This window comes from Ambystoma mexicanum, chromosome 7q, assembly GCF_040938575.1.
Source record: "Ambystoma mexicanum isolate Mex_15411 chromosome 7q, UKY_AmexF1_1, whole genome shotgun sequence".
Lineage (NCBI taxonomy): Eukaryota > Metazoa > Chordata > Amphibia > Caudata > Ambystomatidae > Ambystoma > Ambystoma mexicanum.
The window spans coordinates 945,017,502-945,032,675 of NC_090941.1; the positions used below are offsets into that span (position 1 = coordinate 945,017,502).

Sequence of the window (15,174 nt, forward strand, 5' to 3'; positions counted from 1 at the left end):
GAAAACTTCTGACACTTTTGTGTCCTATCTACGTCATTTTTGGGGCCGCCCACGTATGCCCCACTAGGACGTAGCAGTATAAATGCCCCGCCCCCGCGGCTCCCTTCAGATTTCAACCGTCTCCAAAGTAGTGGGAGCACCTCGTGTAGTCTACTATTTTGTCTAGGTTGTGCTGTTGGAGTTTTCTCCTGATGTCAGGAAAAGCTCTGTTCCGCCCGTGCGCTACGTGTGGGTTGTAGGTGTACGAGGGGGACGGACATATGGATTGCATATATTGTCTACACCCTCATCATTCGGCAGACAAGTGCGACTTATGTAAGGGCCTCTCCCAGAAGACTCTTAAAGATCGAAGTAGAAGACTAGTGGCATGGTTAAACGATGGAGCGGGGGCATACCCGCCTTCGGAGTTGGGCTCCATGCGTAGCGTGGCCTCAGTGTCAAAATCTTCAGGGGCCCCGCGCCGCTCGACATCGTCGGAACCCCCGGTGAATAAATTACGACCGGCGGAGAAGGAATCATCGAGAAGCCATTCTAAGGAGTCTTCGTCAAAGAAAGCCTCGTCATCCTCATCTTCGACGAAGAAAGACAGAAAAGAAAAATCAAAATCCTCCTCGGGCGATCATCATAGATCGACCTCGAGTCGAGATGCAGAGAAGCGTAGGTCGAGTTCAGAAAAGGCAGGAACGCCTCAAGGACCTACACGACCACCTCCACCGTCGTCGACGGCACGGCAGTCGTTGATCACTTCTCTGCCACTGACACAATTGGTCTCAACCGTTCTTGAGCCGCAGAAGGTGACAACGATGACAGGGCCAGCTTTAGCCTCGTCGACGGAGATCCCGCAAGAGGCCTGGCGACCAGAAGTATTCGACCCAGTTTTGCCAGAGACCCTACTGCAGCAAGAGGCCTTGTCGGTGGCCTCGGGAGATGAGGATGTGAGAGTAGCTGGCCCTGCAGACCTCGGGTTACGAGGGATTACCAGGCCTCTATCCGGGAGAATTCCGGGGTCTACACCTCTTCTCAATCCGCAGTCACTCTTGTCGCTGGAGGTGTTATCCACGTTACAAACGTTGCTGAAGACACGGGATGAGAGACTACCTCAAGCAACTCCGGCTAGGTCGGCCGTCGACGAACCGGGCCCGTCTCGTCTGCCATCTCCATCAACCCCCACGGCAGTGCCAGCGGGTGGAGACCTCTCAGCTCCGCGCCACGAGGAAAGAGAGCTGATAGATTCGGACTCGGACAGTAGAGGCTTATCGGATGTCTCACTTTCCCCCTCCAGGGATCCAACCTGGGAGTCTGAAGCGAAATTAGAAACCCTGAGAAGCCCGGCTCAGCCGTCTCCCTCGGATGAGTTTGGGTCATTTCACACCATGATGGCCAAGGCTTGTACAGAATTCGGGTTGGCCCAGGAAGAGGAGAAAAAGGACTGTTTTTTCTTTTCAACCACATGGGAAAGAGAAGGTCGGTGTTTTCAGTACCCATCCTGGATCATGTGTGGCAGGAGGGATTACAGACCATGCACCACCCTTTCTTGGAACTGGCAATAAAAGGTCGCCTGGAGAAAAAATGTAAGTCCCCAGAAGCTACCCCCAAGTGTCTGTCCTCCCAACCAACCCCTGACTTGGTGGTGTCGGCAGCGGCGGCGAGAAAGGCGAGGGCCCAGCACAAGTGCACGACCCCCCCGGAAAGTGAAGCCAGAAGTCTGGATGCCTTCGGCAAAAAAGTGCTGTCGGTAGGTGCAACCACAGTGAAAGCGGCCAATTCTCTGGCCATAGTAGCCAGATACGACAGGGAGATGTGGCACCGACTGGCTCCTATGCTGGAGCATCTTCCGGAAGAACATGGTAAGGCGGCGATGTTACTGGTCAGGGAAGGTGAAGAGGCCTCCAATCATGCCATAAACATTGCGGTGTACCTCGCGGAATCTGGGTTTAAGCAGGTGAATAACGTTGTGGTTCTCCGAAGGCAAGCATGGCTGAAATGCACCAACTTTAGACCAGAGGTGCAATACAAGGTGCTGGATATGCCTTTTGAGGGAGACCTTCTGTTCGGCGAGAAGGTGGACGAGGCCCTGAAGGGCATGAAAGAAGACTCGGACCGGCGCGTTCCTTGAGGGCCCTCCAAAGTGATCGAAGTTTCAGGTCTTTTCGTCCCTTTAGGGGAGCTTCGAGAAACTCCAGATTCTCGGCATCGAGAGACAGATCCTTCAGTAGGCCAGCATACCCCTCCCAGGGATACAGACAGGCTTCTCAAGTGGCAAAACGACGCCGAGACTACCAGGCCCCCAAGAAGAGAACAGGTTACTCGTCGTCGACGAGGGATAAGCAGACCAAGGACCAGCAACGACGGGCATAAAAACGTTCTGGAGGCAGGGTATCGTGCTCAACGAATATGAGCAAATAACAACGGATCAATGGGTGTTGTACACTGTAAGATACAGACATTCCCTGCAATTCAAAAGCAACCCTCCACCCATTCCACGGACGTTTGTTGCTCAACCCCATCTGAGCGTGTTTGTAGCAGGAAGTAGCACTTATGCTACAAAAAGGTGCTATAGAATTGGTTCCATCGTCGCAGAGGGGTCAAGGGGTTTATTCCTGATAGTTTGTGGTGAAAAAACCAAACGGAAAGTGGCGTCCCATTCTAGACCTGCGCGATCTAAATAAGACATTGAAAAGCCTAGAATTCAAGATGCTCATGCTCCAGGAAGTGATCCGGTCAGTTCAGGAAGGGGACTTTCTGGCGTCTCTAGACCTGCAGGACGCGTACTTCCACATACCAATGTGTAGGTGACACAGAAAGTTCCTAAGGTTTGTGGTAGGCCGAACTCACTACCAGTTCACAGTACTTCCTTTTGGGCTGAAATCCTCTCCCAGAACGTTCACAAAATGTTTGGCCCCGGTGGCGGCCTGGCTGAGAAGGCAAAGCCATCATGTATACCCATATCTCGACGACTGGTTGGTGAGGGGGTCCTCCCCTATGTCGACTCACACAAGTTTGAAGACCACCATGCACCTCTTACAAGGGCTGGGGTAAACTTTGAGAAATCCTTGTTAACGCCGTTGAGAAGCTTGGTGTTCCTGGGCGCACAATTAGAAACCCCAGCCATCCCTCGACAGAGTCACCAAACTCAATCGATTGGCAGGTCAGATGAAAATCAATACTAGACTATCAGTGAGAAAATATGTGTCGATTCTGGGCGCTATGGCGTTCTACATTCCTCTGGTGGGCAACTGCCGCCTGTTCATGAGGTCGGTTCAAGAGTTTCTGGTGGACCGGTGGACGCAGGCCCAAGGGCTCTGGTCAGACCGTCGACGAAGACAAGCTCCTACTAGCTCTTCAGTGGTGGCAGAGCTTTCAGAATCTATCCAGAGGGGTACCCCTACAGGAGCCGGAGTTTCGGCTAACCATAGTGACAGACGCATCCCTGACAGGCTGGGGAGCACACATGGGCACTCTTCAAATGCAAGGTCGTTGGTCTCGGAGGGAATCTCTCCTGCACATCAACGTTCCGGAACTGAGAGCAGTGCGCTGGGCCCTGAAGTCTTTCCTGCCGCACATCAGACAGTCCATAGTGAGAATATTGACAGACAACACGACAGCGATGTTTTACTTGAGGAAGCAAGGGGGCACGCGATCCAGAACCCTTTCCACCGAGGCTCAGAAGGTGTGGCATAGGGCTCTGAAACACGATATATCCATCGTAGCTCATCATCTTCCGGGAGTAAGGAACGAGCAAGCGGACTCACTCAGCAGAAAAATGGACCAGATACACGAATGGGAGATAGACAGCGTTCAATTGTCGAAGGTCTTCGAGAAATGGGGACGCCTCTGCTGGATCTCTTCGCTACGAAGAGGAAAAAGAAGTGGCAAATGTATGCCAGCAGGTGGCCACAGGAAGGTTCTCTGGGGGAAGCGTTCTCCTCCACGTGGACGGACAAGTTCCTCTACGCCTTCCCTCCGTTCCCTCTTATACAGTGAACTCTGCAGTGGATACGCAGGTATAGGTGCCGGGTCATACTAGTGGCACCGTGTTGGCTGAGGCAGTCGTGGTTTTCCGACCTGCTTCACCTGTCAGTGGATCAACCAATAACATTCCTGAGGGTTCCCAATCTCCTGTCCCGGGACGAAGGAACAGTGTGGCATCACAATCCAGACAGTCTCAATCTCACAGCTTGGCTCCTGACTTTTCGGAATTTGGTGCCTTGAGCATTTCGTCGGATTGTCGGAGAATCCTGCAAGCAGCGCGGGCCCCTTCCACCAACAAGTGGTACGAGTGTAAGTGGAGAAGGTTCTGTACGTGGTGTCAGGGACAGACTGGAGTGCAACCTCTAAGGGTAACTCCGGAACAGCTTCTGCCGTATCTGCTACACCTGGCGAAGAGCAGATTATCTTTTTCATCAATAAAGATACACCTGGCGGCCATCTCTAGGTTCACGAGGAGGAGGCAGTCGTCTCCCTTATTTAGTGACAGGTTGATGAAACACTTCATGAGGGGTTTGTTCCGGACGCTCCCTCCGGGTAAACGTTTTCAACCAACGTGGAGCCTTAATGTGGTGCTAGCAGGGTTAATGAAAGCACCCTTTGAACGAATGGCCACATCATCGATGAAGTTCTTGTTATGGAAAGTGGCTTTTCTAATAGCTATAACATCAGCTAGGCGGATCTCGGAGTTGCAAGCGTTGGTCCTAGACCCGCCGTACCTAAGGTTTTTTAAGGACAAAGTGGTTCTGTCAACTAATCCTCCTTTCAGTCCAAAAGTTCCTACGGCTTATCATAAACACTCATCCATTGTCCTGCCCACCTTTTTCGCGACCCCCTCATCGGCTGCGGAAAAAGTCCTTCATACCTTGGACGTAAAGAGAGCTCTAAAATTTTACCTTCATCGGACTCAGCAACTTAGATCTACGCAACCACTCTTCATTGCATATTCTCCTTCGGCGAAAGGAAAAGCAATTTCAAAGCAAGGACTGGCCTGATGGGTCTCGTCGATGATTGCCTTCTGTCATTCCAAAGTAGGAAAACCGCTACAAGGGCGTCAGAGAGCTCATTCCACAAGGGCAACTTCGTCGTCGACGGCGTTGTGGGCAGGAATCCCGCTGACAGACATTTGCCAGGTGGCGGCATAGTCAGTGCCTCACAAGTTTACCCGCCATTACTGCCTCGAACGGTAGCATGCGGAGGAGATACAAATGGGAAGAGCAGTCTTACGCCATCTGTTTCAATAAGGTAAGCCCTTTTCAAGAAGGGTCTGTACTTATTTTGACGTGTGTGTGTGTGTGTGTGTGTATATATATATATATATATATATATATATATATATATATATATATATATATATATATAGATATGTGCATGTACTGTTGCGTATTTTTAAAATTGGCATTTTACGTAAGCGTGGTTCGCTATACATATGCTTAGGAGGGTGCCGGATTGCATTCACACCTCATCTTTTTCAGGATCACTGCTGTGCATTCTATTCTAAGCATGTGAATCCATGAAAGATCCAATGCTGGAGAAGGGAATAGTTTCTTACCTGTAACTCCATTTCTCCAGCATCTTTCATGGATTCACATGCGCCCGCCGGCCTCCCCGGAATGCAATCGTCTTGAATAACTAGGTTTTCACCCCATTCTGCTTTGGAGGGGTGAAATCTGAAGGGAGCCGCGGGGGCGGGGCATTTATACCGCTATGTCCTAGTGGGGCATGCGTGGGCGGCCCCAAAAACAACATAGATGGGACACAAAAGTGTCGGAAGTTACCAATGCTCGAGAAATGGAGTAACAAGTAAGAAACTATTCCCTTCCACTTTCGTTACCTGGCGGATCAGGGTTGCTGATAACAGGACCATGTCTAGCCTGGAGTAGCCCTTGTCTACTGCTGAGTAATGTGTGTATTCTCTGTTTTCTTCCTGAAAGCACCGCCAGGTTTCTACCACCCCAAGGTCCCTAAATAGTTTTGCATTGGGCTTGTCTGTTTTTATGGTTGGCTGCTGTGAGTGGGAGAGTTTTGTCAAGTGTTGGGTCCATCACACAATTAAAATCCCCACCTATGATTAGCTGTCCCTCACACCAACCCCCCGATTTTTGCAGAAGTCCAACAATGTATGTGTCCTGTTTATCGTTGGGAACGTATAGTGCTAATATTGTGTATATTTGACCCCTGATAGAACCCTTGAGCCTCAGGCCCAGGGAGATCCCTTGAGTGTCTCTGATTATGTTTAGTTTCTTGAACCCTATACTATAGAGTATAGCTACTCCTCTTGACCTTTTGCCACTAGAGGCAAAGAATTGAAGAGGGAAAGATCTATTGGTCATCTGTTTTTCATCTTCTGGGAGGAGGTGGTTTTCTTGCAATATCCCTATCGCTGCCTCCATCCGCATCAGCCTTCCCAGAATTGCGCGGCGTTTCATAGGTGAGTTCAGCCCTTGCAAGTTAAGGGACACAATAGTTACTTCCGCCATTTAATGTGGTCAAGGTCTGGTGCCCTCACTCTGTACTAGACTTCTTACTTGGGTCTCCCATTACCCCCAGTTTGCTGCTTCTACCAGCTCTTTGGCCTCTGAACCGATTTGTATCTCTTCTTACGGACCTTTTCTTCCTCCCCCTCTGCCCCTTTTCCTCAAACCTTCTCGTCACCCACCCTCCACCTTGCCATTGTAGGAATCCCCCCAGGTATCCAACCCACGTGTTGGGCCACAAATTCTCCAATGTTTTTGTTATGCCAGGATATTTTCATACCCTGATTTAGATTCCAAGTTGCGAGTCTCTCCTACCTCCGTACGAGCACTCAAGTGATGCATCCTGCAGTTTTCTTCTTCTTCTTCGCTCGTCAGGGCTTTTGCCACTTTCGTGTGTACTACAGTTCATGTTTCGTCTCTGCACGACTCAGGCTTGACTTTTGTTTGGGCTGGTCAGTTTCGTGTCTCTTCCGGATCTCTTCTTTCTCTCCGTTGACCATTCCCATGGGTTGTCCGTGCCTTTGGAAGTGTTCTGTTTCGGTCTGAGTTCCGGCTGGGCCTGGTCCACTTCCAATTGTAGCAGTGATATTCCCGCTTCACAAGTGCTAATTCTCCTTAGTTTTCCTTCCCAGGTGAAGGTTAGCCAAAATGGGTAGGCCCATTTATAGGTTATGCGTTTGGCTTGTGGGGCTTTCGTGACCGGCTGCATTAATCTTATTTTGTGGGGTGTCGAGTGGGCCATGTCTTGATAGATTTGAATACAACATCCGTTAATTGTTGGGTCAGTGTGCAATCTAGCAGCTCTCAGGATGTCCTCCTTCAGGCTATAAGAGTACAGGGCGATCAAGAAGATGTCTCTGAGTCTCGTTCCAGGTTCATTTCTCTAAGGGCCAACTTGGTGTATCCTGTCAAATCCGATCTATCTTTTCCAGTTGGGTGTAATTTCAAAGGCTGCTGAAACATTGCTGCATGGTGTCTTTCAGATTATGTCCATCAATGATTCTGCCAGACCTTTGACCCTGATGTTAAACCTTTGTGATCTATTTTCTAGATCTTCAGCCAGATTATTCGTTGCTCTGGCCACCTGGTCCAGTAGGATGCTGTATTGGTTCACTTCCTCTGCCATATTTGACAGACCATTCTCAACAATGTCCACCCTTTCCCCCAGTTCATTCATCTCTTTTCTAACCTCTTGTAGGGTGGTTTTTAGTTCCTCTTTCATTTGCTCCTGGAAAGTGTTTGTTAACCTGGCCTCCATACCTTTTAGACAGTTCATCAATTCCTCTTTATCTGTAGTCATCTTGGACGGCGATTTATTGGGGTCTGTCGCCGTCAGTTCCTGATATGGTGTGGGTGTTGAGTTTCCTGGTTGCTGTCCCCGCCTCAGCACCTCTCCAACTGTCCCTCTTGGCGCTTAGTTGAACTTTTGGCTGTCAGTGAGGCGCTTCTCGTTTTGGCCCCTGGGTCCCTTTGAGTGGAGTCTGTGTGGGGCACAACTGTGTTTTTCCCCGGGGTGTTGGTGACCTGCGGTGCATTATGTCAATGATGGCTCACTGGTTAGTCCTCCTATTCTCACCTCTTACACCTTCATAGCTCGTGTTATATCCTTTAGTTATTTACTTTCACCTGCTTCTTTCCGGATCATATGAACACAGGAGATACTCCTCTCAATATTGCTAGGGTGTTCAGGGCACAGATTACCATGGTAGCCCAGCTCTGTGGTCGTTACTTCTTTTCCGGTTACTTTTGTCATTAGGGCTCCGAGATTTGGGTTCCCTTTCCAGGCTCCCCCCAGGTCTGCCTCGGGGTTCATAGGGGGATGCAATCTGTTTTACATTGCTATTCCGTGGGCGGGGGGAGGCGGGGGCGCGTAGTCTAGTTTGACTGGATCTGTATGACTCCTCAGGGCCCGCTTCAAGGCATTTGTAGAGTTGGTTTAGCTATCTAGCGGGTCCAGGGAGGTATCCACCACGTGGGAGTGGTCAGGACAAGCTTGGTGTTGCTCCCGTTGTTTGTGCACTTCCCCCCAGGTCTGTCCTTTTATCCGACACCAAGGTTATCTGATTCTCTGATATCTTGGATTCGGGGCGGCAACTAGTCCCCAGATCCGGCACTTCCAGGGACTCTGTCCGCTCTTGCAGTGGCTGCTGTTGTGATGCAGATCAATACGGTCTTTCCTGGCAGGCTTTCCCAGACCCCTTCTCCTCCAGCGGCAATGAGGGCGGTCGAGGGCTCCCTGAGTCCAGCTCAATGCGGCTTCGGCATTCAGAGTGGTCTCCCCCCCTCCTACTTGTTCTTGCGTTTTAGATTTAACACGTCCTGCCTGGGGGAGGACGTTCTGACCCAAGAGGCTAGTACAGTGTTTGGCATGGGGCTCTAGTTGTCTTTTCCTACCCCAAGTGTGGCCTGCTGCATAGCTTAGGCTTTGTTTGCTTCCGCGGAGCAGTCCCGCCTCGTTTTTTGTTTCTTTGTCCATTTGGCATCCACTTGCTTTCTGTAGAATTGCCTGACGTCTTTATATTGGGGCTTTGAGGATGTGGTAGCAGGCATTTGGTGCACATTACATGGTCCCACTGTGTTCGCTTTCTGTGCAGGCTAATGTTGAGCCAACGCGTGGTCCCGCAGATCGAATCCCATCAAATTCCACTGGGCCAGTGCTGCTTACACTGTTCCTCTCTGTCTGCTTTGGGCAGGGAGGGCGGTCGGGTATGATCCACGTTGAGCTGGAACATACGACGCCCGTCGGGTCCGTGCGTGTGTGATTGCCCGATGGGTGGCCTCTGTCGGGGATGAGCAGTTGCCTCTCTTCCTTATGTGCGCTTTGCTCCCCAATGCGCTACCCCTCAGAAGGAGTGTGCCCCGTGTTAGACCTGGCTCCCTGTGTCGCACAGTGTTAGTGGGTTACTCCTTACCATTGTGACCCGTTAGACAATGGGTACAGTGCGTATCGTAGGGGCCACGACTTCCCCAATCTGACATGCTTTTCCTGGCTATGGGAGTTCCGCTGTGGGCCAGTTCGCGATATCTGTCCGGCGCAAGCCTCTCAGAATGCCGGCGTGCTTCCCAGCTCGGATTATGTTGGGTTACCTCGTTGCGGATCAGTCGCCCCGCTCTATAGTAGTCCCTCGGCCTCAGAGCGAGTTCCTCGGGGGAAGTTGCTCAGGGTGGGTGCTCACTTCCCGATGGAGTTGTGGCTTTTGGGGGGTTCTGGGACCGGCCACACTTTCTCTGCCGCTCTATGCGGCAGTCGTCCGCGGGTGCGAGCCACCGGATCATCCCTCGGTCCTGGCTGTTGCTGGGCACCCGGCTCTACTCTGTGCGTTTGCCACGTGGTGAACTTTGTCCACCTGTTACACTTATGAGGATGTTGTGTGTGCCGATCTGGCTGCTTTCTGTGTCTCAGAAGAGTACTCTACAGAAATGTGTCCTCTAACACGGTCTTCGTGACTGTAAACTGCAAATTTGTTTCCCACTTGAACGGAGGAGCAGAGATGTGCGTCCTCACGGGTTGGCGGCCATCTTGGAATCCCATATTATCCTATGTTAAGTAGAATACCTATAACAATTGAAGAAATGCAAAAACGTATCAGAACTATAACCTTCCCATAAGCTCCTAGTTACTGCATAATACAATATTCCTAAAGGTATTTTTTTTATGTAGTAACCAATCTCACAGTTAACCATCCAATCCAATCGAGGAAACAAGACCGGGACTATACTAAATAGGGAACCGAGAGGGTGCCAGGGAAAGTATGTTTATATCAAGCCAAGTTGAATAGATTCCATACTATGATTACACCACATAGCAGATAAACTTGTGAAATGTAAGTATATAAATCATTGAATGAGTTGCAAATTAATGATAATCTTCCATTTGTTCGTTCAAGTAAGATAATTTCTTTCTGGCTGATAACATTATCATACTTTGGATCCGGTCGTTGTGTTGTGGTTTCTCACTACTTTTCCTTAAAATTAGATTTTATGCTACCATCATCTCTTTATATATCTGAATGGTATTCTCAGTGGACATATTCGGGTTTGTCGGTAGATAACCTAGAATACAAAACAAAGGAAAGCCTGGCAGCTTAATTTGTATAATCTCCATTCTACAAAGAGCCAGAGGTCTATTAAAACATTGACTGAGCTGATGCCAAAGGAAACCAATCTAACTTCTGGCAGCAGCAGTCTGGCGGTCAGGAAAGGACTCCTAAACACCTATAGCTGTTGCCAATAAGTAGTTCATAGTTTGCAAAGTAACTTAAAGCAATAGATCATCCCACGCATAGTGCATTGACTGTCATGAAGGCAAAGGAGCTGTGAGAGCTCTGCAAAGCAAGAAAGCTCCAGACAAGAGGCCTATCAAAGGTGTAATTGCTGGCAACAATTTTTAAAAAAAAACTTTTATTGAAGGTCAATACAGATTCAACTTATTGCACATTGCATATAACCATACATATAATACACATATTATCAGATACATATTTCATCAATTACATTTCAATCACGTAGGGGTTTCCTTGTCTGAGGCCATTTCGCACAGGTACATCCTGAACGGGGCCCATATGTCCTTTGGGCGGCTACTCGGTGTCACAGTCAATGTGTATTGTTCCTCATATTCATTTACGTAGGTCAAATCACGGAGAAAATGTTCAATTTTGGGTGAGAAAGTGTTTGTCCAGCATTTCAATATGCATCTTTTGGCTACAGCACAGGAGACTTTGAACAATCTCCTGGTATTTTCAGCTTGATTGCCTAGGTCTCCAAATAGTTATTTTTGTGGAGACATGGTTGCTGGAATCTTTGTCATGTCTTCCACTATTTCCGCTACCTCTTTCCAAAATGCAACAATTAGGGGGCATTCCCAGTACATGTGGTATGATCCTGCCTGAACTGCTTTACATTTAGGGCATTCCCCGAGTGGGCCTCCGAGAATTTAGCCATTTTAGCAGGGGTATAATGTAGCCTATTTAGGATCTTGTTTGTTTTATTCACTTTTTATGCACACCAGACCCATGGGTAGCAGGGCACAGCAATAAGAAAATGCAAAGCTTACATGGTTACAACATAGAATGATATGCAATGTACAATAAAAGTCTCTAGATCACAGATAATTAAAAAATATACAATATTCAAGGTATGGTCAATCGGAATTACAGAAATATACAGAATGGTTTGCCAGGTATGCCGCAAATGATTACAGTAGGAGGTAGGTGACACAGGTCAGCTAAAGGTCAGTGGAGGTAAGGAGTTGAATGACATTTATTCTGAAGCGAAGGTAAGGCAGATCCCCTCTCAGGTCTTGTGGCAGTAAGTTCCAAGTTTTGGCAGCCTTTACAGGGAAGCTATTTCCACCGATCGTGGTGAGTCTGAAGTTAGGTATTATCAAACAGTTAGAATTGACAGCTCTGGTCGGTCTGAGAGAGGTTCGCCTGTGATATTTGTCTATCAAGTATCTGGGGGCAGAGTTATTGAGGGCATTATGGGTCAGAGATAGCATCTTGAGTTGTATTTTGTTATCAGTGGTCAGCCATTTGTGATGGCGTCTGGCGGAGAAGATATGGGTTCTTTTGTTTATGCCCAATGCTACTCTCAAGGCATTATTTTGTAATGTTTGTAATCTTTGAATTACTGTTTTATTGGCTCCGGAATATAGTGCATTGCAGTAATCAATTCTGGAGAGTATTAAAGCTCTGGCCAGGATTAAACAACTGCTATTAGAAAGGAAAGGTTTACCAGCTCTTATCAACTTGCAGGTGTAGGCCGTAGAGGAGACACAGGACTTTACCTGTTTATCAAGTGATAGGGCGGAATCAAGATAGAATCCAAGGGTTTTTACTTCCTTGGACACTTGGATGATATTCCCAACAATATTGAAGGAGGAGAATTCCTGCCCAAGATTATCAACTCAGTCTTATCATCGTTCAGACAGAGGCCATGAGTGGCCATCCATGCCTGGATAAGATATACCTTGTTCACCAATTCCGTGTCCTTCACTTGATCCCCAGAAAGCGGGAGGAGGATCTGTGTATCATCTGCATAGTTAGTAGAGGTGATACCTATATGGCCCAGATCATCAAACGGGGGCTTGGTGAAGATGTTATATAGAGTTGGAGAGACACAAGAGCCCTAGGGGACACCACACAAAATAGGGGTGGGATCTGCAGCTGCTGCAGGAGAGAAGACTCTCATGGTTCTTTCGCTTAGGAATGACTCAATCCAACTGATGGCCTCCGGGTAGAAATGGGCGGCAGAGTCCAGGTGACTACAGAGGACTTTATGATCCACTAAATCAAAGGCGGCTGAGGGGTCCAGAAGTAGGAATACTGTCCTCCCTTTGTCTCTCAGCTCGTCAATTTGGGATTTCAAATCAATTAGGGCAGTTTCTGTTCCATGTAAAGGACGGAAGCCTGATTGTCTCTCTTCTAAGAGGTTATTTAGTTCTAGATGCTTTTGAATCTGGTTGTGCGCAGCTTTGTCCAGTATCTTAAGAAGAAACGGTATTGTGGTAATGGGGCGATAATTGGTAGGGATGAGGGGGTCTAAGGTCTGCTTTTTAAGGAGGGGGAGCACCCACTGATTAAGGTTGGCAGGGATAGTGCCTGAGGCAAAGGACGCGTTAATCAATTTAGTGATAAAGGGCGATAATTCTCTGGCAGTGTCTTTTATTAGTTGTGCTGGGCAGATGTCACCTTTACAAGGAAGGTTTGAGCGAAAGGATGATTTTTTCTACTTCCAGGGTAGTCATTTTAGAGAAGTGAAAAGTATTGCTATGCGCCAAAGGATTATTAGTGTGGGGCATTTTAGGCAAATCCTGAATTTTCAGTGTTTCTTTTTTAGCTGAATTTTATTTTGCAGTGTGATAATTTTATTTGCTAGGGCCTGTTGGATATCTGTGCACCAGGATTTGTCCTTGGTGCAGGTGTCCTGTATGGCGATTGGAGACTCAAGTTCTTTTAGTATGGAAAAGAGCTCTTTCATACTAGAATTAGATTTGGCTATACGATCGTCGAACGAGTTGCGTTTTGCCTGGCAAACCTCTTTTTTGTATAGCGCAGAGAGAGAGGTTAATTTAGCTTTATCAATTGAAGGGCAGAGCCTCCAAGTGGTTTCGCTTTTTCTTTTCAGGATGCGTAGGTCTCTTAGCTGTGGTGTAAACCAATTGTTTAGATGAGCTTTAGGTTTGCTTGATCTAAGTTTGAGAGGTGCCAGTTATCTAGAGAGATTATTGAATTCATGCACTAAGGTACTGGGATTTAGATTTTCTGTTAGTGCGTTGAGGGTGGGTAATATAGCTGGGATAACTTTCTCTAGAGTAATGCATTTTTTGTTTCTGGTTAAACATGGTGGCGCTAGTAGAGGGGCCATAGGGTTGGGCCTGGAGGTGGCTAGGTTGAAGGACACCAGTGAGTGGTCTGTCTAGGGTAAGGGCATTATGGAAGAGATAGTGGCTGAGTAGTTAGTTTGCTATCCAATCTAGCGTTCTCCCCTTCAAGTGGGGGGGGCTTGTCAACCTTTTGAGTTAGGCCTAGTGCATGAATCGTGTTGGCTACCACTGAGGCATTGGTATCCGTAATGTCTTGGAAACCTAGGTTAAAGTCCCCAAGAAGGATTAGTTGAGAACATGGTTTAAGGTTGTTAGTGAGTAGCTTATGGAGATCCTCTTCAAAGGTACCTAGAGGGCCTGGAGGTCTATATAATAGGTGAATAGTGAGTGATTGAGTATTATTTATCTAGAATTTGGCAGATAGGGTTTCGCATGATTGAAACAATTGGGTAGGGACTAGTCTGAGGGAGAGGCTCGTTTTCGAAATAATGGCGATACCACCACCTCTTGCACCTTCACGGTCTTGTCTGACTATCGTGTAACCGGCGGGGATGGCTAGCATAAGCGAAGGTCCTGCGGCATTATGTAGCCATGTCTCAGTAATCATGAGAAAATCAAGGTTGCCTTCTGTGATTAAGTCGGCTATGTCAAGGGCATGGGCGACAAGCAATCTCACATTCAGGAGTGCTCCTGTGATGGATGGGGTCTTAGTAACATCTGTAGCTTGGAGGGATTTAGTAGTAGATGTATTAGGTGGCTTAGGCTTGTTATTAACAGTTGGGCAGGCAACAGAATTGGGTGTAGGGGGTGGCAATGGTAGCCTAGTAGGGCTTGGTTTCCTAATCTGCTGATAGTTATTTTTGAGGTTGGTAGAGGGGAAGAGACCTACGGAGAGATTTGTGCAATTTGGTTAGTCTAGCACGAAGTCTAAGGTTCCTGCTAAGTGTAGCACATGGTAGTGATACAAAGGTAGCTGTCTCAGGAGACCTGTAACTAGGATGTATGTATCGGCCAGGAGTGGCGTTGTACATATTTAACTCGGTCAGTGTGGTTAGACTAGCATCAGGTATAGGTCCGAGTGGGAGCTTAGGCAGGTAAGCCTGGCTTCTGGGGCCTGTGTGTAAGGGGTATGCCATCAGGTAGAACAAGGTTTTTAGCTTGGCACTTCCTCGGTTACTAGACAGGTTATTAGAGAGGAGGTGTAGGGATTTGGCTGTAGGTTCATAGATTTTGGGGAGTCTGGCACGAAGTTTGGAATTTCTTTGGGCGATATTGCATGGTCTATTGGTTATATAATGTGAATTTTTGGACTCATTCAGGGGTGTAACAGACACCAAGGAAGGCAGAATGTGAAGCATGTTAACATCTAGCATGATGAGCAAGTGT

The 15,174-nt window shown here is 48.0% G+C and overlaps 1 protein-coding gene across 1 annotated transcript in view; it reads left to right on the forward strand.

Moving 5' to 3' along the window:
• The window catches only part of INTS4 (integrator complex subunit 4), a 1,642,132-nt gene that overhangs the window by 568,924 nt on the left and 1,058,034 nt on the right, over positions 1-15,174 (forward strand). The window lies entirely within an intron of this gene.